Source organism: Heptranchias perlo, chromosome 20, assembly GCF_035084215.1.
Source record: "Heptranchias perlo isolate sHepPer1 chromosome 20, sHepPer1.hap1, whole genome shotgun sequence".
In the NCBI taxonomy this organism is placed as follows: domain Eukaryota; kingdom Metazoa; phylum Chordata; class Chondrichthyes; order Hexanchiformes; family Hexanchidae; genus Heptranchias; species Heptranchias perlo.
In genome coordinates this window covers 27,316,460-27,344,333 of record NC_090344.1, presented here as the reverse complement: position 1 = coordinate 27,344,333, position 27,874 = coordinate 27,316,460, and the positions used below count along the sequence as shown (strand labels likewise).

Genomic DNA, 27,874 nt, shown 5'->3' with positions numbered 1-27,874 from the left:
TTCGTGTTTTGCACCATATTAGGAAGATGAGTAAGCCATTGAGCTACTCGAGCCCGTTCCGCAATTCAGTGAGATCATGGCTGATCTGTGACCTAATTCCATATAACCGCCTTCGCTCCGTATCCCTCAATACCACTGGTTAACGAAAAAAATCTATCAGTCTCAGGATTAAAATTAACAATTAAGCTCACACTGTCGCTTGCAGAAGAGAGTTCCAAACTTCTACCCCCCTTTGCTTGTTGAAGTGTTAACTAATTTCACTCCTGAAATTCCTGACTCTAATTTTTAGGCCAGGTTCCCGAGTCCTGGACATCCGAACGAGCGAGAAGAGTTTCTCTCCATCAACACCAACAGTTCCCCGTAATATCTTGAAAACGTCAATCAAATCAGCCCTTATTCTACTAAATTCCAGGGAATACAACCCTAGTTTGTGTAATCTCCCCTCGTAATTTAACCCTTGGATTCCAGGTATCAATCTTGAAAAATTACACTGCACTACCTCCACGGCCAAAATATCCTTCCTAAGGTGCGGTGCCCAGAATTGAACACAGTACTCCAGGTGTGGTCCAACCAGAGCTTTGTGGAGCTGTAGCATAATGTCTATCACCTTGTATTCTGGTCCTTTAGATATAAAAGCTAGTTTTCCATTAGCCTTTTTGATTATTTTCTGTACCTGTCCATGGCATTTTAATGATCTATGTATATGGACCGCTAAGTCCCTTTGGAACTCCACGGTTTCGAGCATTTCACCAGTTCGAACGTATTCTGATCAATGCTCTGTAGGTCCAAGTTGGATGACCTCACACTTACCTAAATTTAAATCCATTTGCCACAGTTTTGCCCATTCATTTATTATATTAAATACTCTCTGTAATGTTCTGCTTCCATCTACTTTGCTTGCAGTGCTGCCCATCTTGGCGTCATCTGCACATGTCGCTCTCTATCCTGTCATCTTATATCAATGAGACCGACTGCACTGGGGTAAATTCACATTCAGCTTCAATCTCCTCATCATATTGAGACATTTATTTTTTCACCTGTGTTGTGCCATGGAAATTTCCGCACTCTGTCCTCTGGAGCTCAAACATTCTCTGGATATAATTCAATTCTACCAACAGCAACACTGAAAAGATATCGGAAGCACATGGGTGACTTTTCACGAAAAGCACAGAAACAGGAGGGGTCATGCGGGATTTGAAGCTGAGATCGCGCGCATATCACATAACACAACCCTCGAAGCGAAAATCATACCCCGAGACCAACAAACCACTGATGCTGAAGTCGTGGAGTCAGTTGAAAGGTGCGCTGCCTCCCACAGCCGATCGGCCATCCTTTCAGACCTCTTCTGTCCATCCAATCTCGTTTTCTGTTCCGGTGCACAGCAATATCAAGTTGTACATTAACTACTTCCAGTCAACAATATTAGTCTCCCTTTAACAAATTGGTTTCGACTGTACGACTTGAATTATGAAGTAAGACGTTTCAGAATTAGTTGCTCTGAAACTACATTGCTTGGGAGGAGACTGAGAGGTGCAGATAAACAGCAAAACCTTGGAGTGCATGTCCACAGATCCCAGAAGGCAGCAGAACAGCTAGATAAGGTGGTTAAGAAGCTATAAAGAATATTCTCCTTTATTAGCCGAGGCATAAAATATAAGAGCAGGGAGGTTCTGGTAGAAATTTATAAAACAATAGTTAGGCCACAGCAAGAATACTGCATACAGTTGTGGTCACCACATTACAGGAAAGATGTGGTTGCCCGAGAGATGGTACAGAGGAGATTTACGACAATGTTGCCAGAACTGGAGAATTTTAGCTATGAGATTAGATTGGATAAGCTGGGGTTGTTTGCTTTGGAACTGAGGAGCCTGTTGGGAGATTTAATTGAGGTGCATAACATTATGACGGGCCTCGATCGAGTGTATAGTAAGGACCTATTTCCCTTCGTAGGGAGGTCAATAATCAGGATACATCAATCTTAGGTAATCGGTAGAATGATTCGAGGGGAGTGATTTTTTTTTTCCATCCAGAGGGTGGTGGGTGTGGGGTTCGGAAAATCACTGCCGGAAAGGGTGGGTGAGGCGGAAACCCTCATCGCATTGAAAAATAAAAACTTCAATATGCACGTGAAGATCCATAACCGACAAGATTAGGGACTAAACGCTGGAAAGTAAGATGAGGCTCGGTACCGATTTTTCGGCCGGCACAGGCACGATGTGCAGAATGGCTTCCTTCTTTGGCATAACTTTCTCGGATTCTATGATTTCATTGCCGTCTGTCTCGGCATCGCGATAATATACACTCGACCAGAAGTATACTTTAATCAAATTGATGCTTTGTTTCACTGTGAGAGCGAAGAGACATAAGTGTGTAGACATTAGCTGCAGCAGCTGGGTTGCACCTTTACTTTTCCAACCGTCTCAGTGCCTTTTTTTTTACCTTTCTCTGCTGGTGTTGCAGGTGAGATCAGCCTTCGCCGTTCAAGGAAGCCTGAGAAGCCCGTCGGGCACAACAGAGAGAGAAGAGACAGAGACAGGGAAAGATAGAGAGATGCATGCAAAGAAAATAAAGAGTATAAATGTCAGGTTTTGCAAACGACCAGAATTTAAGTTACAGATTGGGAGAGATTCCTTCTCGGGTCTTGAAATCTTGCAAGAGAAGATTGGACGCTCAATTAAAAGCACCGGCCACGTTGAAGTATCTCTGATGCTGGGAGAGAGGTAAATGCGGTCAATTAACTCCAATTAATCTATTTGAGCATTGAAGAGATCTTTAAACAGTTGGGGGTTGCGAGCAGAATTCAAACCTAGGCAGGAAAACCCAAATGGGGTTTTGAGACCAACGCTTGAACCACTCGGCCATCGCAGCTGTAAACGGCATGTTCGTTTAGACAGCATTCCATATAGGAGCATGTAACTTCTACAACCCAGCATTGGTGGTTCAGGGGTAGAATTCTCGCCTGCCACGCGGGAGACCCGGGTTCGATTCCCGGCCAATGCAAGATCGTTTTGCATTCTGCACCAATGAGGAACTTCGGAACAGGATTGTGGTATTTGGTCCGTCGAGCCTGTTCCGCAACTCAATACGATCATGACTGAGTTATGACCGAAATCCCTGTATCCGCCTTACTCCCATATCTCGAAATATCTTTGGTTCACAAAAATCGATAAATCACGGGTTTGAAATTAACAATTGAGCTCGCATCAACTGCCGTTTGTGGAAGAGAGTTCCAAACTTCTCCAACACTTTGCTTGTCGAAGTGTTTCCTCACTTCACTCCTGAAAGTCTGACTCTAATGTTTAGCCTATGTCCCCAAGTCCTTGACACCCCAACGAGCGGAAATAGTTTCTATCCATCTACCCCATCAGTTCCTCTTAATATCTTGAACATTTCGATCACATCAACCCTTAATCTACTAAATTGAAGGGAATACAACTATAGTTTGTGTAATCTCTCCTCGTAATTTATCGCTTGGAGTCCAGTTATCTTTCTAGTAAATCACACTGCACTCCCTTCAAGGCCAATATATCCTTCCTGAGGTGCGGTGCCCAAAACTGAACACAGTACTCCAGGTGTGGTCCAACCAGAGCTTTGTGTAGCTGTAGCATAATGTCTATTCTCATCCTCTAAACATATAGGCCACCATTCCATTAGCCTTTTGGATTATATTCTGTTCTTGTCCATGACATGTTATTGATCTATGGACATGGACACCTAAGTTCCTTTGGAACTGCACAGTTTCGAATTTTTCACCTTTTATAAAGTATTCTGATCTATCCTTTTGAGGTCCAAAGTGGATGACCTCACACTTGCCTAAATTGAAATCCATTTGCCACAGTTTTGCCCATTCATTCATTATATTAATGTCTCTCTGGAATTTACCAGAATGATACACGGACTTCAAGGGTTAAGTTACGAAGAGAGATTACACAAATTGGGGTTGCATTCTCCAGAGTTTCGAAGGTTAAGGGGTGATCTGATCGAAGTTTATAAGATATTAAGGGGAACAGATAGGGTGGATAGAGAGAAACTATTTCCGCTGGTTGGGGATTTTGGAAGTAGGGGGCAATGTCTAAAAATTAGAGCCAGACCTTTCAGGAGCGAGATTAGAAAACATTTCTACACACAAAGGGTTGTAGAAGTTTGGAACTCTCTTCCGCAAACGGCAATTGATACGAGCTCAATTTATAAATTTAAATCTGAGATAGATAGCTTTTTGGCAACCAAAGGTATTAAGGGATATGGGCCAAAGGCAGGTATATGGAGTTAGATCACAGATCAGCCATGATCTTATCAAATGGCGGAGCAGGCACGAGGGGCTGAATGGCCTACTCCTGTTCCTGTGTTCCTCTTCCTATATAATCTGCACTGCTTATAACGCTGCCCATTTTGGTGTCATCGGCAAACTTCCATATGTCGTTCCCTGTCCCGTCATCGAATATCAATGAGACCACCTGAATAGGGGGAGATTCACATTCAGCATCAATCTCTGCATCATCTTGAGACATTTATTTACTTCACATGTGTTGCACTTTGGAAACTTCAGCACTCTGTCCTCTGGAGCTCAAACATGCACTTTAATCCTACCAACAGGAACACTGAAAAGATGTCAGAAGCCAATTGGTGAATTTTACACTCAACGTAGCTGAACAGCAAGAGCTTGTTGGGGATTTTACCCCGGGACTCTCAGATATTAATCAACCAAAGCCCCGGAAACAAGAATCATACATCTAGACCAACCAGACGCTGTTACTTACATCATGCAGCCAGTGTAAAGTTTCGCTGTCTCCCATAGCCGATCGGCTACCCTTTCAGACCTCTTCTGTCCATCCAATCTCGTTTTCTATTCCGGTATACAGCAATATCAAGTTGTACACTAACTATTTCCAGTCACCAATATTAGTTTCCCTTTACTAAATTGGTTTCGTCTCTACGACTTATATTATCAAGCAAGACGTTTCAGAATTAGTTGCTCGGAAACTACATTGCTTTGGAGGATACTGAGAGGTGTCGTTAAAAAGAGAGACCTTGGAGTGCATGTCCACAGATCCCTGAAGGGAAGAGGAGAGGTGGTTAATGTGGTTAAAAAGGTATAAAGGATACTTTGCTTTATTAGCCGAGGCATAGAATGTAAGAACAGGGAGGTTATTCTGGAACTGAATAAAACACTAGTTCGGCTACAGCTGGAGTATTGCGTACAGTTTTGATCACCACATTACAGGAAAGATGGGACTACACTCGAAATGGTACAGAGATTTACGACGATGTTGCGAAGAGTGGAGAATTTTGGCTATGAGGATAGATTGGATAGGCTGAGGTTGTTTTCTCTGGAACCGACGAGGCTGAGGCGAGATTTAATTGAGGTGTATAAAATTATCACGGGCCTCGATAGAGTGGATAGGAAGGACATGATTCACGTAGCAGAGAGTTCAATAAAAAGGGTCATAGATTTAAGGTAATTGGTAGAAGGATTAGAGTGTAGCAGAGGGGAATTTTGTTCCACCCAGCGGGTGGTGGGGGTCTGGAACTCACTGCCTGAGAGGGTGGGAGAAGCAGAAACCCTCATCGGGTTTAAAAAGGACTTCAATATGCACTTGAAGAGCCGTAACCGACAAGACTACGGACTAAACGCTGGTAAGTCGGGTGATGCTGGATATCTCTTTTCCGGCCGGTACAAACATGATGGGCCGAATGGCCTCCGCTAACGTAAATTTTAATGATTCTATGATATGTTTTGCCGTCTGTCTCGGCATGGTGATAACATACACTCTCCCATAAGTATACTTTAATCAAATTGGTGCTTTGTTTTACTGTGAGAGCGAAGAGATCTTAATGTTTAGACATTGACTGCAGCAGCTGGGTTGCACCTTTACTTTTCCTACCGTCTCAACCTTTCTTTAACCTTCTCTGCTGGTGTTGCAGGATCGATCAGCCGTCGCCGTTCACGGAAGCCTGAGAAGTCCATTAGAGGACAACACAAGAGACAGAGACAGGGAGAGATAGAGAAATGCATGCAAAGAAAATAAAGAGTATAAACAGAATCATAGAATCATAAAATGGTTACAGCAGAGAGGGAGGCCATTCGGCCCATCGAGCTCGTGCCGGCTCGTTGTGAAAGCAGTCAAGATAGTCCCATTCCCCCGCTCCTTCCCGTTAGCCCCGAATTTATTTCCCTTCAAGTATTTATCGAATTGCTTTTTGAAAGCCACCTTTCAATCAGCGCATTCCAGATTATAACTACTCGCTGGGTAAAGAACTGTTTCCTCATATCGCCTTTGGTTCTTTTGCCAATCACCTTAAGTCTGTGTCCTCTGGTTCTCGACCCTTCCGCCAATGGGAACAGTTTCTCTTTATTTATTTATCTCAACCCTTCATGATTTTGAACACTTCGATCAAATCTCCTCTTAACGTTCTCTGCTCGAAGGAGAACAACCCCAGCACCGGCTAAATGCGGTCAATTAGCTTCAATTCATTTATTGGAGCATTAAACAGCTCTTTAAACATTACTGTGACATTATGGTAGCGCGGCCTCGCTGTCGAAGGTGTTAAATTTAATTTCTATAGAGGCGTGGGTTTGAATCCCACTGCTCTTAGAATTTCTGCCAGTGTTTATTTTGACCTGTTCACAGAAAACCCGATTGTAGTGCGATGGAGCAGAGGATGTGAAAGAAGCTGAAAGTGAACGTGCAGATATTATTTTCATCACGGGGACAGGACACGTTCCCACAGGTGAGGGCCGCTCACCTTAATATTCCATCCAGCAGAGAGGGACAGGTGATCAAAGTGACCGGGCTCTAGCAGCGCAATCAGTCAGTGCGCGGTCCTTATATGACCGTACAAGGTCGGGAAATGGCGAGGTTGTTAGTCGAGTCTCACCGAGATCAACAAATCCTTTTCCTTGTGAACATTTCGAACGGAGCTGAACGTATAATTGAGTGTTCCAAAATGCATCAATTATTTGTATCGCCACGTGGTTCCTCTTGTTGCAATATCAGATGTGATATTTAGTGTTATTAGTTTACAGGAGGGAGGCTGCGGTATTGGAGCCGCAAACTATGATTTTGATCCATCTACAAATTATGGAATTTAGCCTGAGCTTTAACCCTGCGCGTTCGACCGCTCAGTCACGATACTTTCCATCTTGCGATCTTCAGGAGCGACTTTCACAGGAATAGAATGACTGCAAGCAAGAATTCTACCCCTCAAGCACCAATGCTCGCAGGCAGCAGGGTGCATGTGTCCAGTTGGAAACCTGACTGAAGGAACATGCAGTCTGACAGAGCCGGAGGTCCAGCAGATTGACTTTTGCGGTGAGCAGATGATGTGCCTCCATCTTGAGAGTGTTTCGCCAATCCAGCTCAGAGAGGATTAAGCATTATAAATTCGGGTGGGACTGGAGCCACTTGTATAAGAGGAAGTGCAGGAGGTTGTTTCCCTTCCTTTACCAACATGAATGATCCTGTTGCTGTTTTGCTGCAAAATTTCACTTCCCAGCGCCGAAATCACCGAACCCTGAACTAAAATTCAACGATGGTGAGATTCGGACACACAACCTTTGCAGTGATTAGAAGAAGTCCCACGTGCTATCCATGGCACCACAAATCGGCTGTCGATTAGGTTATTTCACGTTACCGATATGCTGCTTTGGAACTTTTGCTGCGGTGCAGCAACTGGTTGAAAAGCTCAGTGGGGATTCACAGCGCTCCTGAGAAATCGACACAGGGACGGTTTGTGCAATGCATAGTCCTCTCTCTCGCTCCCATTTGCTCACTCTCGCTTTCTCTCTTGAGCTCTGACTCTCCCCGTTTATCTCAAGAGGGCTGGAAAACAAGGGGTGGATGTTATGTTACAGCTGCACAGAGCTCTGGTGAGACCCCATCTGGAGGATTGCATTCAGTTCCGGGCACCCACCTCAGGAAGGATGCTCGAGGGGCTGAATGGCCTACTCATGTTCCCAAGTTCCAAAGAATGGAACAATAATTCAAGTATAGAGACCCTAATGTCTCAGGATGAGTGAGTGAAGAATGTTTTCTGTTTGAAGTACTGATTTCATTAATTGAATACTCCCAGTGTCCTACCTCATTGCAGCCCAGGCCGGACAAACTGCTCGCACAAAGTGGCATTTTCTGATTCGATCACGCTGCGTTTTGACGTTGAGTCAGATGTCTGTCTGTCTATCTGTCTGTCTGTTTATCCGTCTGATTGGGTCTCGGCCTCATTCTCAGGCCAGGCTTTTTGTTTGCTGGCTGCAGGCCTCGCTCCCCGACTGACTGAACAACTGCCGGGCCGTGTGTCAGAATCAATGACTGTGACTGACTGTCTGCCCATTTATGGCCACATTTCTGAGTTCCTGCCTTCGCTCTGTGTCGCAGGCCTGTCTCTGTCCCTTCGGATCACAACACACCCACAAGCTTCACGACTGAACGCAGGTTTGGTCAGTCTGTCCTCGCAGGTCCTTCGGAAGCTAATGATTTTGAACTGAATTATTTTTCCTGAGTGACTTGTGAAGTTTTGTTCAGTGATATGTTTGCGAAAGAGAACGGAGGAAATAGTTAGTGTGCAACTCGACATTTCTCCACATCGGAATAGAAAACGTGATTGGATGGATAGAAGAGGTCTGAAAGGATGGCCGATCGGCCGTGGGTGGCACCGAATTCTGCAGTGGCTGCAGTGGTTCATTACCGGTAATGAAAATGAGGTAATATACTACCACAAGCTGCCGGTGAAAATCATTCAATTTCCCAAACTTGACCCACCGAATCAAATGAAGCTGCTGGGAAAGCTGCAAGACAACGCCGGTCTATCGGGCATCGTTTGAAGCAACTGGCAGTGTAAAGTAGCATCAACAGCCATGTAAGTACTGCCATGTGCCGCTGCGATCGCCGAGTGGTTGAAGCGTGAAATTCAAGATGAAATGGAGTTTTCCTTCGCAGGTTTGATTTCTGCTCGCTGAATTATTGTTTAAAGATCTGTTCAATGCTCAAATCAATGAACTGGATCTAACTCACTTCATTTATCTCTCTCAGAGCATGAGAGATATTCGAGCGTGGCCGGCGCTTTTAATTGGGTACCCAATGTACTCTTGCAAAATTCAAATACACAAGAAAGAATCTTGCCCAATCTGCAACTAAAATTCTGCTACTTTGCAGAACCACCCATTTATAAGCGACTTTATTTACATGAATCTCTCTATCTCTCCTTGTCTCTTGTCTCCATGTTGTCCCCTGATGGACTTCTCAGGCTTCCTGGAACGGTAAAGGCTGATCTAACCTGCAACACCAGCAGGGAAAGGTAAAGGAAAAAAAGACTGAGACGGTCAGAAAAGTAAAGGTGCAACCCAGCTGATAAATCCGTAGCTAATGTCTCCACATTTTTGTCTCTTCGCCCTCACAGTGAAAGGAAACAGCAATGTGAGTAAAATATACTTATGGTAGCTTGTATACTCTGACGATGCCGAGACAGATGCCAATGTAGCTTCAGATTAACTAATTCTGAAAAGTATTATTTGAAAAAACAAGTCGTACATTGTAAACGAATTTAGTAAAGAGAGGCTAATATTGGTGACTGGAAATAGGTAGTGTACAACTTGATATTGCTGCAAATAGGAATAGAAAACGAGATTGGGTGGACAGAAGCGGTTGGAAAGGACAGCCGATCGGCTGAAGACTATGGTGAAATTTTAGACCGGCTGCAGGGCTTTCTCGCAAGCGGCTCGTTGGTCTCGGGGTATGATTCTCGCTTTGGGCGTTTTTCTAATGGAATATGCGAGAGGTCCCGGGTTCAAATCCCAGACGAGCCCTGTTATCTCACTGCTTTTTAGTGAAAAGTCACCAATTGGATTCTGACATCTTTGCAGTTGTTCGAATTGAATTATATTTGAGCTCCAGAGGACAAAGTGCAGAAGTTTCCAAGGCGCAACACACACGGAGTAAATAAAATGTCTCAAGATGATGTGGAGATTGAAGCTGAATGTGAATTTACCCCAATTTAGGCGGTCTCATTGATATTAGATGACGGGATCGAGTACCACATATCCAAGTTTGCCGATGACACAAAGATAGACAGAATTCTTAGCAGTTTGGATGGAAGAATGAGATTACAGAGAGATATTACTAGATTAAGTGAATGGGCAAAACTGCGGCAAATGGATTTCAACGTAAGCAAGTTTGAGGCCGTCCACTTTGGACCTCAAAAAGATAGATCAGAAAACATATTAATGGATGTTACTCCAAAAAATTGACCACATGACATTTTGTGTGGATTCGCTTGTTTCTCAAGTCTGCCAAACTTTTAAAAGTTACCAAAATATTGCAATAGGAACCTTATGGCCCGTACGGGGATCGAACCCGCGACCTTGGCGTTATTAGCACCACGCTCTAACCAACTGATCTAACCGGCCATGTATACAACTTAGCTTTATGGGCTTACCCGCGTGTTGGGTAGTTTGTGTTTATTTTTACACCATCTGACAGGGTTTTACAACGAATATTGAATAAATCACATCCCTTAAACATTGTTACTTGTTTCTGTATATACTGTCGAGGATGTAGATCAAAATTAACAAACAAAGAGCACTTTAATGTAACAAATTAAATTCCGATCAATATTATTTTACCAACAATGAACAGCCCATCCATAAAACACTGCCCCGCTATAAAACCTGTGGGCAGGACCCTGAGCTACTGTGAAAATGATATCACCGCAACGTGATTCCATCACGCTGCGTTTTGACGTTGTGTCAGATGTCTGTCTGTCTATCCGTCTGATTGGGTCTCTGCCTTATTCTCAGGCCAGGCTTTTTGTTTGCTTGCTGCAGGCCTCGCTCCCCGACTGACTGAACAACTACCGGGCCGTGTGTCAGAATCAATGACTGTGACTGACTGTCTGCCCATTTATGGCCACATTTCTGAGTTCCTGCCTTCGCTCTGTGTCGCAGGCCTGTCTCTGTCCCTTAGGATCACAACACACCCACAAGCTTCACGACTGAATGCAGGTTTGGTCAGTCTGTCCTCGCAGGTCCTTCGGAAGCTCATGATTCTGAACTGAATTATTTTTCCTGAGTGACTTGTGAAGTTTTGTTCAGTGATATGTTTGCGAAAGAGAACGGAGGTAATAGTTAGTGTGCAACTCGACATTTCTCTACATCGGAATAGAAGACGTGATTGGATGGATAGAAGAGGTCTGAAAGGATGGCCGATCGGCTGTGGGTGGCACCGAATTCTGCAGTGGCTGCAGTGGTTTATTACCGGTAATGAAAATGAGGTAATATACTACCACAAGCTGCCGGTGAAAATCATTCAATTTCCCAAACTTGACCCACCGAATCAAATGAAGCTGCTGGGAAAGCTACAAGACAACGCCGGTCTATCGGGCATCGTTTGAAGCAAATGGCAGTTTAAAGTAGCATCTGCAGCCATGTTCGTACTGCCAGGTGCCGCTGCGATCGCCGAGTGGTTGAAGCGTTAAATTCAAGATCAAATGGAGTTTTCCTTCGCAGGTTTGATTTCTGCTCGCTGAATTATTGTTTAAAGATCCGTTCAATGCTCAAATGAATGAACTGGATCTAATTCACTTCATTTATCTCTCTCAGAGCATGAGAGATACTCGAGCGTGGCCGGCGCTTTTAATTGGGTGCCCAATGTACTCTTGCAAAATTCAAATACACAAGAAAGAATCTTGCCCAATCTGCAACTAAAATTCTGCTACTTTGCAGAACCACCCATTTATAAGCGACTTTATTTACATGAATCTCTCTATCTCTCCTTGTCTCTTGTCTCTATGTTGTCACCTGATGGACTTCTCAGGCTTCCTGGAACGGTAAAGGCTGATCTAACCTGCAACACCAGCAGGGAAAGGTAAAAGTAAAGGTGCAACCCAGCTGATAAATTCGTAGCTAATGTCTCCACATTTTTGTCTCTTCGCCCTCACAGAGAAAGAAAACAGCAATGTGAGTAAAATATACTTATGATAGCTTGTATACTCTGACGATGCCGAGACAGATGCCAATGTTGCTTCAGATTAACTAATTCTGAAAAGTATTATTTGAAAAAAACAAGTCGTACAGTGTAAACGAATTTAGTAAAGAGAGGCTAATATTGGTGACTGGAAATAGGTCGTGTACAACTTGATATTGCTGTATTTTGGATTAGAAAACGAGATTGGGTGGACAGAAGCGGTTGGAAAGGATAGCCGATCGGCTGAAGACTATGGTGAAATTTTAGACCGGCTGCAGGGCTTTCTAGCAAGCGGCTCGTTGGTCTAGGGGTATGATTCTCGCTTTGGGCGTTTTTCTAATGCAATATGCGAGAGGTCCCGGGTTCAAATCCCGGACGAGCCCTGTTGTCTCACTGCTTTTTAGTGAAAAGTCACCAATTGGATTCTGACATCTTTGCAGTTGTTCGAATTGAATTATATTTGAGCTCCAGAGGACAAAGTGCAGAAGTTTCCAAGGCGCAACACACACGGAGTAAATAAAATGTCTCAAGATGATGTGGAGATTGAAGCTGAATGTGAATTTACCCCAATTTCGGCGGTCCCATTGATATTAGATGACGGGATCGAGAACCACATATCCAAGTTTGCCGATGACAGAATTATAAGCAGTGTGGATGGAAGAATGAGATTACAGAAAGATATTACTGGATTAAGTGAATGGGCAAAACTGCGGCAAATGGATTTCAACGTAAGCAAGTTTGAGGCCGTCCACTTTGGACCTCAAAAAGATAGATCAGAAAACATATTAATGGATGTTACTCCAAAAAATTGACCACATGACATTTTGTGTGGATTCGCTTGTTTCTCAAGTCTGCCAAACTTTTAAAAGTTACCAAAATATTGCAATAGGAACCTTATGGCCCGTACGGGGATCGAACCCGCGACCTTGGCGTTATTAGCACCACGCTCTAACCAACTGAGCTAACCGGCCATGTGGACATCTTAGCTTTATGGGCTAACCCGCGTGTTGGGTAGTTTGTGTTTATTTTTGCACCAGCTGACTTCTTCTCAGGCTTTTTGTTTGCTGGCTGCAGGCCTCGCTCCCCGACTGACTGAACAACTACCGGGCTGTGTGTCGGAATCAATGACTGTGACTGACTGTCTGCCCATTTATGGCCCTGAATGGCCACATTTCTGAGTTCCTGCCTTCGCCCTTTGTCACAGGCCAGTCTCTGTCCCTTCGGGTGACAAAACACCCACAAGCTTCACGACTGAACGCAGGTTTGGTCAGTCTGTCCTCGCAGGTCCTTCGGAAGCTGATGCTGTTGAACTGAATTATTTTTCCTGAGTGACTTGTGAAGTTTAGTTCAGCGATATGTTTGCGAAAGAGAACGGAGGAAATTGTTAGGGTGCAACTCGACATTTCTCTTCATCGGAATAGAAAACGTGATTGGATGGATCGAAGAGATCTTAAAGGATAACCGATCGGCTGCGGCTGGTACTTAATTGTGCAGTGGCTGCAGTGGTTTATTACCGGTGGTTTGTTCTCGGTGTCTTGTTTGGCTTGGGGTATGATTCTCGCTTTGGAATATTTGACGGTTGATTCTGAGCGAGGTCCAGTTTTTCAATGTTGTTTGAAGCTCAAATAAATATGAACCAGATTTAACCAACCACATTGCTCTCCTTCAAAGAGATATTTCAGCAGACGAGTGTCCAATCGTCTCTTACAAGACATTTGAAGGAATCTCTCCCGAGCTCCATGTTAAATTCTTGCTCGTTCGCAGAACTTGACATTTGTTTCTATACTTTAATCTGTCTCTTGACTCTCTGTGTTTTCACCTCATGGACCTCTCAGGCTTTATTAAACGGCCAAGGATGATCGAATCTGCAGAGAAGTGTAAAGATAGGAAGGCGGAGACGGTCGGAGAAGCAAAGTTGCAACCCAGCTGATGAATTCAGAACTAATGTCCACTCATGTCTCTTCGCCCTCACAGTGAAAAATCAGCAATTTGAGTACAGTATACTTTTGGTAGAGCGTATAATCGGCAGATGTTGAGACAGACACCAATCGAACTGTTGTCGTGGCGATGAAAGCGCCCAATGCTAAACACTAGATCACAAGATAACGCTGAACATTCTTTGCTGTGAACAAGCTGACCAACGCGGCCTTTCCCACTTGTCATTTTCGGGCCAGGCAAGCTGCTCGCACAAAACAGCATTTTCTATTCGAACTACGATCGGGACAAAAGGTGATGTTCAGGCAATGACAGCACCAAGTGCAAGTAGCCATATACACGAAATAGAAAGTGAGGTAATATACTACCACAAGCTGCCGGTGAAAATCATTCAATTTCCCTAAATTGACGCACCGAATCAAATGTAGCTCCTGGGAAAGCTGCAAGACAACGCAGGTCTATCGGGCATCGTTTGAAGCAACTGGCAGTTTAAAGTGGCATCTCCTGCTGCTTCTGTGGGGAGTGAGAGAGAGAGACTGTCGGTATCTGCGTACAGTTTGATTTTGTACAGAACTGCAGAGAGAAACAGCAAATATACCGGGGCTGTGAGATATGGTATCTTATTCATATTTAACTACAAGAATATCCGGAATCAAATGCTGCAAGGAATGGAGAGATCAGAGGCCTGAGAATAAACACAGAGCTGAATGAATCACGAAAGAGTGAAAGAGAAATAAATGTTATCAGTTGCACAGTGTCTGGTGCGGAATGTTGAGAACTCCCCGGTGGGCTGGTGGTTTGAATTCGGTGCTTTCACCGCCACGTGGTTCGATTCCCAGTCAGGGAATGAACGTTATCGAAGAATTAAGAACCTATTGAATTAACTGCATGAAGCAAATTAATCGCAGTTCGTCGTTGCATCATTGTTTGAATCAACATTAATCAACAGATACGTTTTTATTTCAGACTGAAGGAGATACTGACATGGTCATCAAGAGACAGTCAAAACTTTAATAAGATTTTTGCTCTTTGCATGTGATGAATTTTTATCATTTTACACATTGTTAGTCATAAAGTAATACAAAAAAATCAGAAGCCTTTAAACCGAGTTAGAGTCGAACCTATAATGTTTTAAACCTATTAGAAGATGCGTTATTTACTGCACCACTGGCTCAGATTGCAGAAGGTAAGCAGCAGCTCACACTCTCACAGCGCTGCGAGATGAACAGGTCCCGAGTCAGCCTCGGTCATGAGCACGGGACACCACGAGTCTGAGAGCATCAAAAGGCGCTCACTAAACAATTACCAAAGAGAGGTACGTTTTTTTTCGGCCTCCGACAGCTTTGCTGGTCGAACAGAACACTTCAAAGGAGTAGATCTTTACGATCGTTGGTTCAATTCCGTCTCACAGGAGCGATCAAGCAGCAATTAGCTCAAGGCCGCTCTCGGAAGTTTACAGCTCAAAATTTTGGCCCTGTGGATCAGGACGCCTCTTTTCCTTTCTCAAATCTTAAGGCTTTCTGTGTCTGCTCGAACACGGCTGTTTTGCTGGAGCATTTGCCTCTCCTCACCAGAAGGGAGCGCCTTCGAGCTGCAACACGTCAAACCGCACTCACTTTCATGCAAAAAATCTTTTCCCAGTCAGTCAGACAGACAGACTTTCCCTGCTTCCGAAAGCTCGGGGCGGCTGTTTCTTTCCGGTAACCTGATCTGTCTTCCACAGGCTCGGGCTCTTCTCAGCATCATTCATGATTACTGTGGTTTTCCGTTCTGCTGTTGTTCACTTGCTGATACTTGATACCGTCGATTGTAGCAAAGTAATTAATGTATTCAGGGAGCGGGCCAACCCAAGGCAAGATTTCTCTGCTGGTCGTGGAGCTGCTTGGAGGCGAGTGCGAAGCAGCTACTGTGAAGGACAATCCGTTCTTATATTTCTTGCTGGTTTACTTAAAAATAAACCTGCCGTGGACGGATATCGGGTTGATTTTCTGGAAGGATCAAATCAACAGCTCAGAAAAATCAACCAAAGCCAAAGGAACAAAAAAATCTCGGTAATTGTAAAGGATTAAATGCCGGAATTCAGAATCCAACCCACGCCTCCAGGAGAGGTGGAGACCGAAAAGCAACGCCTGAGACCGGCTCGGCTGTCCAAACTCCGAAACTGTGATTTACTGACCCTGATTTGCCCAATGAGGCGCCAAGAAAGTTTCACGTGGTCCGGTTTTCGGTGGATGCTGTTGGAAGTCAAAAGGATCCTGCATTGGTCAGAAATCAAACCTTTCAGGTGGTGAGCGAGAATTCGCCCCCTGAACCACCAATACTTACATCATCAGTAAATGCATGTGTCCTTTTGGAATCTTATCTGAAAGAACATGCAGTCGGACAGAGCTCCTGTGATAACCCAACTCAGTCTGACCGAGAGCCATGCAAGAACTGCCATGTGCCGCTGCGATCGCCGAGTGGTTGAAGCAATAAATTAAAGATCAAATGGAGTTTTCCTTCGCAGGTTCGAATTCTGGTGGCTAAATTATTATTGAAAGATCCGTTCAATGCTCAAATGAATGAACTAGATCTGATTGACTTCATTTATCTCTCTCCGACCATGAGAGATACTCCAGCGTAGCTGGCGTTTTTAATTGGGTGCCCAATGTAAGCTTGCAAAATTTAAATACACAAGAAAGCATCTTGCCCAATCTGCAACTAAAATTCTGCTACTTTGCAGAACCACCCATTTATACTCTACTTTATTTACATGTATCTCTCTATCTCTCCCTGTCTCTTGCCTCTTTGTTTTGTCCGCTGATGGAATTCTCAGGCTTCCTGGAACGGTAAAGGCTGATCTAACCTGCAACACCAGCAGCGAAAGGTAAAGGAAAAAAAGACTGAGACGGTCGGAAAACTAAAGGTGCAACCCAGCTGATCAATTCGTAGCTAATGTCTCCACATTTGTGTCTCTTCGCCCTCACAGCGATAGAAAACAGCAATTTGAGTAAAGTGTACCTCTGGTAGCTTGTATACTCTGACGATGCCGAGACAGATGCCAATGTAGCTTCAGATTAACTAATTCTGAAAAGTCTTATTTGATAAAACAAGTCGTACATTGTAAACGAATTTAGTAAAGAGAGGCTAATATTGGTGACTGGAAATAGTTAGTATACTACTTGATATTGCTGTGCATAGGAATCGAAAACGAGATTGGATGGACAGGAGCGGTTTGAAAGGATGGCCGATCGGCTGAAGAGGGTGGTGAAATTTTAAACTGGCTGCACGGCCTTGCACCCAGTGGCTCGTTGGTCTAGGGGTATGATTCTCGCTTTGGGCGTTTCATTAATTGAATATGCGAGAGGTCCCGGGTTCAAATTCCAGACGATTCCTGTTATATCAATGTTTTTAGTGAAAAGTCACCAATTGGATTCTGACATCTTTGCAGTTGTGAGAATTGAATGATCGTTGATGTCCAGATGATAAAGTGCAGAAGTTTACAAGGCGCAACACACGCGGAGTAAATAAAATGTCTCAAGATGATTTGGAAATTGAAGCTGATTGTGAATTTACCCCAGTTTGGGCGGTCTCATTGATATTCGATGACGGGATCGAGAACCACATATCCAAGTTTGCCGATGACACAAAGATACACAGAATCGGAAGCAGTGTAGATGGAAGAATGAGATTACAGAGAGATATTACTAGATTAAGTGAATGGGCAAAACTGTGGCAAATGGATTTCAATGGAAGGACGTGTGAGGCCGTCCACTTTGGACCCAAAAAGTTTAGATCAGAATACTTTCGAAATGGTGAATTACTCGAAACTGTTGAGGTTCAAAGGGACTTAGTGGTCTATGTACATCCATCATTAAAATGTCATGGACAGGTACATAACATTATCAAAAAGGCTAATGGAATGTTGCCCCTTATATCTAGAGGGCTAGAATACAAAGGGGGTAAAAGTCATGCTGCAGCTATATGAAGCTTCTGGTTAGACCAAACCTGGAGTACTGTGATCAATTCTGGGCACCGCAGCTTAGGAAGGATATATCGGCCTTCGAAAGAGTGAAGCATAGATTTACTAGAATGATACCTGGATTCTAAGCGTTAAATTACGAGGAGAAATTATACAAACTAGGGTTGCATTCCCTGGAATTCAGAAGATTAAGGGATGATTTGATCGAAGTTTCAAGATATTAAGGGGAACTGAAGGGGTAGATAGAGATGAACTATTTCTGCTGGTTGGGAGTCAAGGATTAGGGAACATCGCCTAAAAATTAGAGCCAGGACTTTCAGGAGAAAAGTTAAAAAACACTTCTACACGCAAAGGTTGGTAGAAGTATGGAACACAGTTCTGCAAACGGCAGTTGATGCGAGATCAATTGTAAATTTTAAATCTGAGATTGACAGGTTTTTGCTAACCAAAGGTATTAAGAGATATGGGGCTAAGGTGGGTTTTTGGAGTTAGGTCACAGGTCAGCCATTTTTTTGAATATTCATGGGATGTGGGCGTCTCTGGCAAGGCCAGCATTTATTGTCCATCTCCAATTGCCTTAGAGAAGGTGGTGGTGAGTCGCCATCTTGAGCCGCTGCAGTAAGTGCGGTGAAGGTTCTCACACAATGCTCTTAAATTGGGAATTCCAGGATTTTTACCCAGTGACGATGAAGGAACGGCAATAAATTTCGAAGTCGGCATGGTGTGTGACTTGGAGAGGAACGTGCAGGCGGTGTTGCTCCCATGTACATGCTGCCCTTGTCCTTCTAGGTGGTAGAGGTCGTGGGTTTGGGAGGCGCCGTTGAAGAAGCCTTGACGAGTTGCTGCAGTGCATCTGGAGGATGGTATACACTGGAGCAGCGGGGCGACGGTGGTGAAGGTAGTGAATGTTTAGTGTGGTGGAAGGGGTGCAAATCAAGCGGGTTGCTTTGTCCTGGATGGTATCGAGCTTCTTGAGTGTTGTTGGAGCTGCATCCATCCAGGCAAGTAGAGAGCATTCCATCACACTTCTGACTTGTGCTTTGTTGATGATGGAAAGGCTTTGGGGAGTGAAGAGGTGATTCACTCGCCGCAGAATACCCAGCCTCTAACCTGCTCTTGTAGCCACAGTACTTATATGGCTGGTCCAGTTAAGTTTCTGATCAATTATGACCCCCAGGATGTTGATGTGAGGGATTGTGCGATGGTAATGCCGTTGAAAGTCAAGGGGAGGTGGTTAGAAAGTCTCTTGCCTGGCACTTGTCTGGCACGAATGTTACTTGCCACTTATCAGCCCAAGCCGGCATTTTATCCAAGTCTTGCTGCATGCGTGCACGGACTGCTTCATTATCTGAGGGGTTGCGAATCAAATTAAACATTAGCAGCAGCGAACACCCCGATTTCTGACCTTATGATGGAGGGAAGGTCATTGAAGAAGCAGCTGAAGATGGTTGGGCCTAGGACACTGTCCTGAGGAACTCCTGCAGCAATGACCTGAGGCTGAGATGATTGGCCTCCAACAACCACTACCGTCTTCCTTTGTGCTAGGTATGACTCCAGACACTGGAGAGTTTTCTCCTTAATTCGCATTGACTTCAATTTTAATAGGGCTACTTGATGTCACATGCTGCCATGATGTCAAGGGCAGTCACTCTCACCTCACCTCTGGAATTCAGCTCTTTTGTCCATGTTTGGACCAAGGCTGTCATAAGATCTCGAGCCTATTTGTCCTGGTGGAACACAAACTGAGCATCGATTAATAGGTTATTGGTGGGTTCGTGCCGCTTGATAGCACTGTCGACGACACCTTCCATCACTTTGCTGTTGATGGAGAGCAGACTGATGGTGCGGCAATTGTCCAGATTCGATTTGTCCTGCTTTTTGTGGACTGAATGGCGGAACAGGCTTGTTGGGCGAAATGGCCGACTCCTCTTCCCGTGTTCCTCATTGGTGCAGAATGCAAAACGATCCTGCATTGGCCAGGTATCAAACCCGGGTCGCATAATCAGCAGGCGAGAATTCAACACGAATACCATCAATCCTCACTTGGCTATTTGCTGTATGTGTCCATTTGGAATCCTGTTTGAAAACACATGCAGTCTGGCGGAGGTCCTGTGACAACCCGACGCAGACTGGCCTGCAGCTGTGCAAGAACTGCTGTGTGCATCTGCGATGGCCCAGTGTTTGAAGAGTTCGACTCATACCCCACTGGAATTTTCTTGCACCGGTTTAAATTCTACTCGGTTAGTTACTGTTCAACGATCTGTTCAATGTCCAAATGAATAAACTGGAACTAATTGACCGCATTTACCTTTTTCAAAGCAGGAGAGGCATTCCACCGTGGCGGGCGCCCATTGTTCTCCAGCAAGATTTCAAGACACGAGAAGGAATATCTCCCAATCAGTATCTTGAATTCTGCTAGTTTGCAGAACCTGGCATTTATACTCTTTGTTTATTTGCATGCATCTCTGTATCTGTCACTGACTCTGTCTCTTGTCTCTCGGTTTCGTTCCCTTTTAGAATTCTCAGGCTTCCAGGAATGTGAAAGCTGATCTAACCGGCAACACCAGCAGGCTGAGATGTTAGGAATGGTAAAGTTACAACCCAGCTGATGAATTCATAGCCAATGTCTCCACATTTATGGAGCTTCAGAGCAATTCATTCTGCAATGTGTTTCATTATAATACAAGTCGTACATTCAAAACGAATTTGTTGAAGAGAGGATAATATTGTTGACTAGAAATAATTGGTGTTGAATCTGATCTCGCTGTACATCATATATTGTAGAAGAAAGCGAGAATGGCTGTCCATGGTGTTCTGAAAAGATGGCTGATCGGCTGCGTGGCAGCGAAATTTTACAGTGGCTGCACGGCTCTGTTGCCAGTTGATCTTTGGATCTGATTCTCGCTCAGGGAGTTTCACTGGTTCAAATCCTGGAGCTCTTCTCCACTTTCACTTGATTTCCCACGAAAGCCGAAATAAAGTTTCACTCTCTTCGGTCCTCCATAAATCCTGCTGTCGCAGCCTCTCTCACTCCGGGAGCTGGGGAATAACGGAAAACTGGTGGGTTTGTTGTCCCATCTGGAATGCGGTTTTGAACTGGTGTTTTTCGCCGAGACAGCGCTGCAGGAGCCTTTAATGATCACTCACAAATCAGCTGAACACGGTCGGAATGTGCAAACCATATTGCTTTTCCGAAATAAAGGAGTGACGTTCATTGTGAAAACACGGTAGCAGTCTGGTCTCGCTCACTGCACAGATATCAATATCTGAATGAACCAGCTCTACGGCAACCATTGAGTCCTCCCTTCGGACCTTGTGTGTGAAGAAGAATTCTGAGTTCCGTGCAGCCAATCTCGGATTTTTAAATATTTGTCATGTGCCTGCTATCGGATCGTAGGGTCAATGGTGGAATATCAGCCGTGCTCCGCTGGCAATTTTGACCGTGCATTTTCTTGCAGACTAAACACACATTGGAAACCTGGTGCTGTGAGGCAATGAATTCTGAGGTAAAAGTTATCCTGGGCGGGCTTAAACCAGCAACCTTGCAAATAAAAGCCGAACGCGCTAACCGATTACACCACAGAAACACCATGTGCTTTATACTAATCCATTAATTCACCGCGCGAAAGCTTGAGTTTGCAGCGACCAATACAGCAGCTGTCTACAATCGGTTTACTTTTCTAAAATAAAAGGTGTACAGCTTGCACGAGTGAAGATCTGTGCTGTATTATTTCTGAGCATCAAACCCACTTTGCCCCATAAATACCTGTATGTTTGAAGGCTCAGCTCTTGGTGGTAGAGAGGATTGGTTTTTTGAGCTGTTATTTGACCAGGCTCCATTTCAGTAATATTCCCGTTACCAGAAAATGAGATGAGATGAAACGAGCAGGTCTAACCTGCCGTTCTGTAACACTACACGGCATCTACAAAGTTGCCTCTTTGCACTTACAGTGAAGCGGAGGGCAGTTTTCACCCTTAAACCAGCAAGTTAGGTGACACGGTAAATAGTGTCGATTGGAGCAGAAAGCAGCAAAGGGCCATTGATGATTAAATGAGAGGCTAAAACTGTGACAGATGGAGTCCAATGTGGGGAAGTGTGATATAATCCACTGAGAAACTAAGAAAGATCAGAGTATTTTCTAAATGGAGAGAAGTTAGGAACTGTCGAGGAGCGGAGAAATTCAGGGGTCCAACTCCAGAAATCATTGCGTTAGCTGAGTTTTTTTACTGATCTTCTGGCTGGCAGCTGGTGTTTCCGAGAGAATGGTTTCACTTTTGTGCTGCGGGTTCGATTCTCGGTCAAGGAAATAATTTTAACAAACCAATTATGAACATTACGAATTTAATACACGAAAGCGATGATTCTCTGTGAAAGATGAATAATTGTAATCGTCATTAATGAAACGATAAATTTCTGCTGCAGACCGGTGGAAATACTGACATGGTTAACAAGTGACAGCGAAACTTTGTGTTTTGCATGTTACGAACTTTCATCGGTTCTCATTTCCCAGACAGTAATTTAAGAGTCTGTTTAAAATGTTCAGTGTTTATGACACCAGGACTGTGATAGAGCCGTTGTTAAATTGAACAGGAACAAACAATTGGCGGCGCATTTTCACAGGTGATGCTCAGCCCTGGAGGGCCATCAGGAGTAACTTCCCAAATAACTTTTCCGCCTGGGATCCAACCGGGGACTTTTCGCATGTCAGGCGAACGTGACGACCGCTAAACTAGGGAAACCTTTGCTCAGTTTATAGCACTGTGTCGCTTCTCCTTGAGACAACATCACTTCTGTCCCACACTAAACGCCACCAATCCTCTTCCGCTTTCCTTCACAAACATCTCAATGATCAAAACTTCACAAGTTACACAGGAAAAAATCTTCCAAATTTCAAAATCATTCAACTCCAGAAGGAACTAAGATGTTAATTCATGGGATTTAGGCGTCGCTGGCAAGGCCAGCATTAATTGCCCATCCCTAATTGCCCTTGAGAATGTGGTGGTGAGCCGCCTCCTTGAACCGCTGCAGTCGGTGCGGTGAAGGTTCTCCCACAATGCTGTTAGATTGGGAGTTCCAGGATTTTGACCCAGCGACGATGAAGGAATGACAAATGACGACAGCACTCCAAGTCGGGATGGTGTGTGACTTGGAGGTGAACGTGCTCTTCCCATGTGTCTGCAGCCGTTGTCTTTCTAGGTGTTGGAGGTCGCAGGCTTGGGAGGTGCTGTCGAAGAAGCCTTGGCGAGTTGGTGCAGTGCATCTTGTGGATGGTACACACTGCAGCAGATTAAAGTTGCGTTCAGTCAAAGTCGGTGTGTGAATGTTGTGTGTGTATTGTCTTCCTGAGAGACAGAGACAGGATTGTGACACAGAGCGAAGACATGAATACAGAAATGTGGCCATTCAGGTCCATAAAAAGGCAGTCAGTCAAAGTCATTCATTCCGACACACAATCCGGTACTTGGTCATTCAGTCGGGGAGTGAGGCCTGCAGCCAGCAATCAAAAAGCCTGAGAATAAGGCAGAGACGCATTCAGAAGGATATACAGGTAGACAGGCAGATAGACAGACAGACAGGCAGAGAAACAGACCGTATCCTTTGCCCTTTTTCCTGATTTGTCAGTAATAATTTTAAACAGCTTCTGGATCCGTCCCTTCCTTTAATCCTGTGCAGCAGCAGTGACAATAACTTTGTGGATTTGAGGGTTGAGCAGCAAAAAGTGTTACTAATGGGAGTAGTGGGACTGAGAAATGCTTAAACCGCCGGCACCCTGTAAAACAGAGCGCCAAGTATCGGTTTAAATAAAGTCCTGAACTGACAGAGGGGCGGGAAGATGAGGATTGAACTAAATCCCAATTCACTGAATCTAAACAAGGTTTAAATAAGTGAATCTTTCAGGAGTTGGATTCCTGAGCCTGTGTGTGAGCTGAAACTGGATCGGTCCCGTTCAGTAAAAGAGACCGACAGGCGGATCCCAGACAGGGCTCAGGCCGGGACCGGGCAGCGGCTGGATGAGAGAGCGGGGCTCCTGCGCTGTTGCTGCGACTGCTTCCGCCTCTGTGAGTCCCTGCGGCGGCCGGTACTGATTTCCCTCTTATGGATCCGGCTCCAAGCTTTCGTTGTGAACCTCGTGGCGCAACGATAGCGCGTCTGGTTCCAAATCCAAAAAATGCGTGTTTGAATTATGTTGGGAATTTTGCATTTTCGCAACGTTTCAGTGTCACTCTGTTTTATCGCGGGACAGTCTTTCAGGGATGGTCCATTCACTGTATGTAAAATAATATTTATCATAGAATGAACACACCACAGAAGGAGGCCATTCGACCCATCAATTCCTTACCTGCCTTTTGTAAGAACAATCCCATTGGTCCCATTCCCCGTCCCTTTCCCCCTGGCCCTGCATTTTCCTCTTCAAGTATTTATCAAATTCCTTTTTGAAAGCCACGATTGAATCTGCTTCCATCACCTTTTTCAGGCAGCGCATTCCAGATCATAACTATTCGCTGCGTAAAAAAGATTTTCCTCATGTCGCCTTTGGTTCTTTTGCAATCACCTCAAATCTGTGTCCTCTGATTCTCGACACTTCCGCCAATGGGAACAGCTTCTCTTTATTAACTTTATCTGAACCCTACATGACTTTGAACACTTCTATCAAATCTCCTCTGAACCTTCTCTGCTCGAAGAAGAACAACCCCAGCACGGCGTAAATGCGGTCAATTAGCTCCAATTTATTTTTTTGGGCATTAAACAAAACGTGAAAGACTGGCAAGGCATTGTGCGAACGGAAATCACTGCTTTAAGACAATAAATCCAATGGCTGCGAGGGAGCTGGGTTCAAATCCTACTACTGATAGAATCTCTGGCAATGTTCGATTTGACCTGTTCGCAGAAAACCCGATTGTTGTGCGATAGAGCAGATGATGTGAAAGAAGCTGAAAGTGAAAGTGCAGATATTAGTTTCATCACAGTTACTGGACAAGTTTCCAAAGGTAAGGACCTCTCACCTTAAGTTTCTTTCCAGTAGAGTGGGACAGGTGATCAGAGTGACCGGACTCGATCGGCGCAATCGGTCAGTGCGCGGTCCTTATACAACAGTACAGGATCGGGAAAAGCCGAGGTTGTTAAATCGAGTTTCAGCTAAGTCAAAGGATCCTTTACCTTGTGAACATTTCGACCGGAGTTGAAGGTACAATTGGTTTGTTCCAAAGTGCATCTACTTATTTGTATTGCCATGTGATTCCTCCGGACTACGCTGTTGCAATAGCAGATGAGATGTTTAGTATTGCTTGTATACAGGAGGGAGGCTACGGTTTTGGAGACACAAACTACGATTTTGATCCATCAACAAATTGTGGGATTTAACTGGAGCTTTGAACCAGCGCCTTCGACCGCTCAGGCAGGATACTTTACATCCTGCACTTCAGGAGCTATTTTTACAGGAATAGAATTACTGCAAGCAAGAATTCTACCCCTGAAGCAAAATTCTCACACGGCAGCAGGATGCATGTGTCCAGTTAGAAACCTGTCTGAAGGAACATGCAGTCTGACAGAGCCGGAAGTCCAGCAGATTGACTTTCGGTCTGAGCAGATGATGAGCCTCCTCCTGTTTCGCCAATTCAGCTCAGAGTGGATTTAGAATCATGAATTCGGGTGTGACTGGAGCCACTGGTGCAAGATGAAGTGCAGGGGGCAGTTTCCCGTCCTTGACGGACATTAAAGACCCTGTTTCGGATTTGCTGCAAAATTTCACTCCCCAGCTCTGAACTAAAACACAACGCTGGTGGGACTTGAACCCACAACCTTTGAATATCACTTCTTAAACGTAGAAATCCAACACGCTGTCCATTGCGCCACAGAGTCAATTGTACAATGTGAGCGAGAGCGGGGATCCTGTGGTATGGTTGAGGCGGTCAGGCGACTCCTGCTTCCGCCTCTCACATTCCGAGAGCCGCGGCGGCAGTCTGCACCGATCGCCGTCCAATGGATCCGGCTCCAGCCGCTTGTTGTGGGCCTGGTGCAAGAACAGTCGCGTCTGACTCCAAATCAGAAGGTTTCGTGTTTTGAACCAGGTTGAAATCACAGCATTTTCAATGTGGCTCAGGGTCCTGCCGACTGATTTTAGATCGGGACAGTGTTTTAGGGATGGGATGTTCAGTGTTTGTGCAACAATATCAAAATTAATTTTGATACAATAATGAGCTTTTTTTCTGTTACTTTCTGTTTACACCCTCTCCAGTTTTATGGAGAAACAGTTAACAACGTTTAAGGGATGTGGTGTGCAGTGTTTGTGGAATCAGTGTAATTAAATTTGATACTTTCATCTGTTCCTTCTCCAACCCAGACCCTTATCATTAGATTTGTACCTTCACCCTGTTTAAAATAGGTTACTCAGTGATATAAATAAATCAGTAACAACTCTGAAACCTCAGTGGGTATATTTGTTCCAATGCTTTGTGATGATCTCGATTTCCATTCAAATTTTCGATCAGCAATTCCCAACGGGTATTTTGGGTTTGACAAACTAATTTAAGTAATTGGCTGGTTCCTGGAAATGATCCAGTGGGGATTTCCTTACCCGTACAGATATAGAAATAAATATATTCCATCATTTCACAAATGACAGTTGTGTAAATAAATATATTGCGATATGTAAGATGGAAAAGCAGCTCTTCATGTTCATAAACAAATTTCCTCATTTTATTTTATTAATCCACTTACGTTTCAATGTAAAACATATATTCAGAGTATCCCTCGAAACTTGAAGAATGGTAAAACAATTGCAGATTTTACAATCACATAACATGCTATCGTATAAGTAAGATTAAGGCCTACTTTTTGAAATGTTTATTCTAATTGTCTTTATGATGTTACGAGAAATATTTCTCGATGTCCGTCCCCAACTTAATGGAGAAACTAAGATGAAAACCGAAAGGATTTTTCAAAAACTATTTGGAGCGATTTGATCGGTTCCCCTTCTCCTTTCTTTAATTGTTACCTTTTGCGAATTTTCTTCTTGATCCGTTTGCTTCATTTTTTACTCAGTCATTTATGGTGAATTTTCTATCCGTTAACGTTCTTAAATATTTGATTTGTTTGCTCTCTCCATCTTGACTTGTGAACTGTTGATCTCCATGTAAAAGTCTGAAGCAGAAATGTGTTTATATTTAGGCGTGACTCTGAAGTGTGGGGCCGAGAGGTGATGCCGGATGTGTGACCGAGAGAACAACTGCAGGAGGCAGGACTGTCCGTAACCTCACATACCCTCTGTGGCATTGCTCATGGTAGGTCGGATGACAATGTTTTATATTGACTGAACTGCTATGCATACAAGACACAACGGATTTTGCTGCTGCTTTAACTCCACAAAGTATAATCACCATAAATGACCAAAGTCTCAGATCAGTTAGAATTGAATTGCTGTTGGTGAAGGGAGATTGTACAGTGGAAGGAGTTTATACATTTACAGCTCCAGGTAAACCTGCAAACCTCTCTCGCCCGTAGGTGACGTCACCATGAGATGATCACCTTTCTTTGCGCTTCTGGAGTTCTGAAGTATGATTGAACCTTCCCAAAAGTTTCCTATAATTAGTAAGGAAGGAAGGTATCAGTGTAAATGTGAGATATAAATGTGGATGTTTCACTGGGTACCATGGGAACCAGATACACTACTCATTCCAGTTATTTGCTCAGCAGTAAACAGAAATCATTCTCTTCAACTGTACTCGTCCGAAGGAAAAGGAAACAAACAAAACTGCTCGGTTCTTTGTTTTAGCTTCTTCTGCTGGTTAACGTTCACTCACAGAGATAGTGACAGAGAGAGAGACTGAGAGATTGGATTGGCTTTTTCACTTAGTAATCTATTACACTCTGTAATTATTATAAGAGACGGTTCCATCGCAACTGTCATGTGCCTGACATTCTCATTGATACTGAGATGTGCTTTAAATGAGTTTCTACTAATTGCACATTGCGGACAAAAGCTGAACGCCGAAAACTGCTCTGAAACCAGTTTCACTTTACAAC

General features: G+C 44.1%; 4 non-coding genes across 4 annotated transcripts; 2 read left to right on the top strand and 2 right to left on the bottom strand.

The window, feature by feature from the left end:
• Window positions 1-2,929: 2,929 nt before the first annotated feature.
• trnag-gcc (transfer RNA glycine (anticodon GCC)) lies at window positions 2,930-3,000 on the top strand. Its single transcript has one exon. It is a non-coding gene; the product is annotated as a tRNA-Gly (tRNA).
• Window positions 3,001-10,325: 7,325 nt separating this feature from the next.
• trnai-aau (transfer RNA isoleucine (anticodon AAU)) lies at window positions 10,326-10,399 on the bottom strand. Its single transcript has one exon. It is a non-coding gene; the product is annotated as a tRNA-Ile (tRNA).
• Window positions 10,400-12,247: 1,848 nt separating this feature from the next.
• Window positions 12,248-12,337, top strand: trnap-ugg (transfer RNA proline (anticodon UGG)). Its single transcript is given in 2 exon segments — window positions 12,248-12,283; window positions 12,302-12,337. It is a non-coding gene; the product is annotated as a tRNA-Pro (tRNA).
• A 514-nt stretch (window positions 12,338-12,851) lies between these two features.
• Window positions 12,852-12,925, bottom strand: trnai-aau (transfer RNA isoleucine (anticodon AAU)). Its single transcript has one exon. It is a non-coding gene; the product is annotated as a tRNA-Ile (tRNA).
• Between the last annotated feature and the right edge of the window lie 14,949 nt (window positions 12,926-27,874).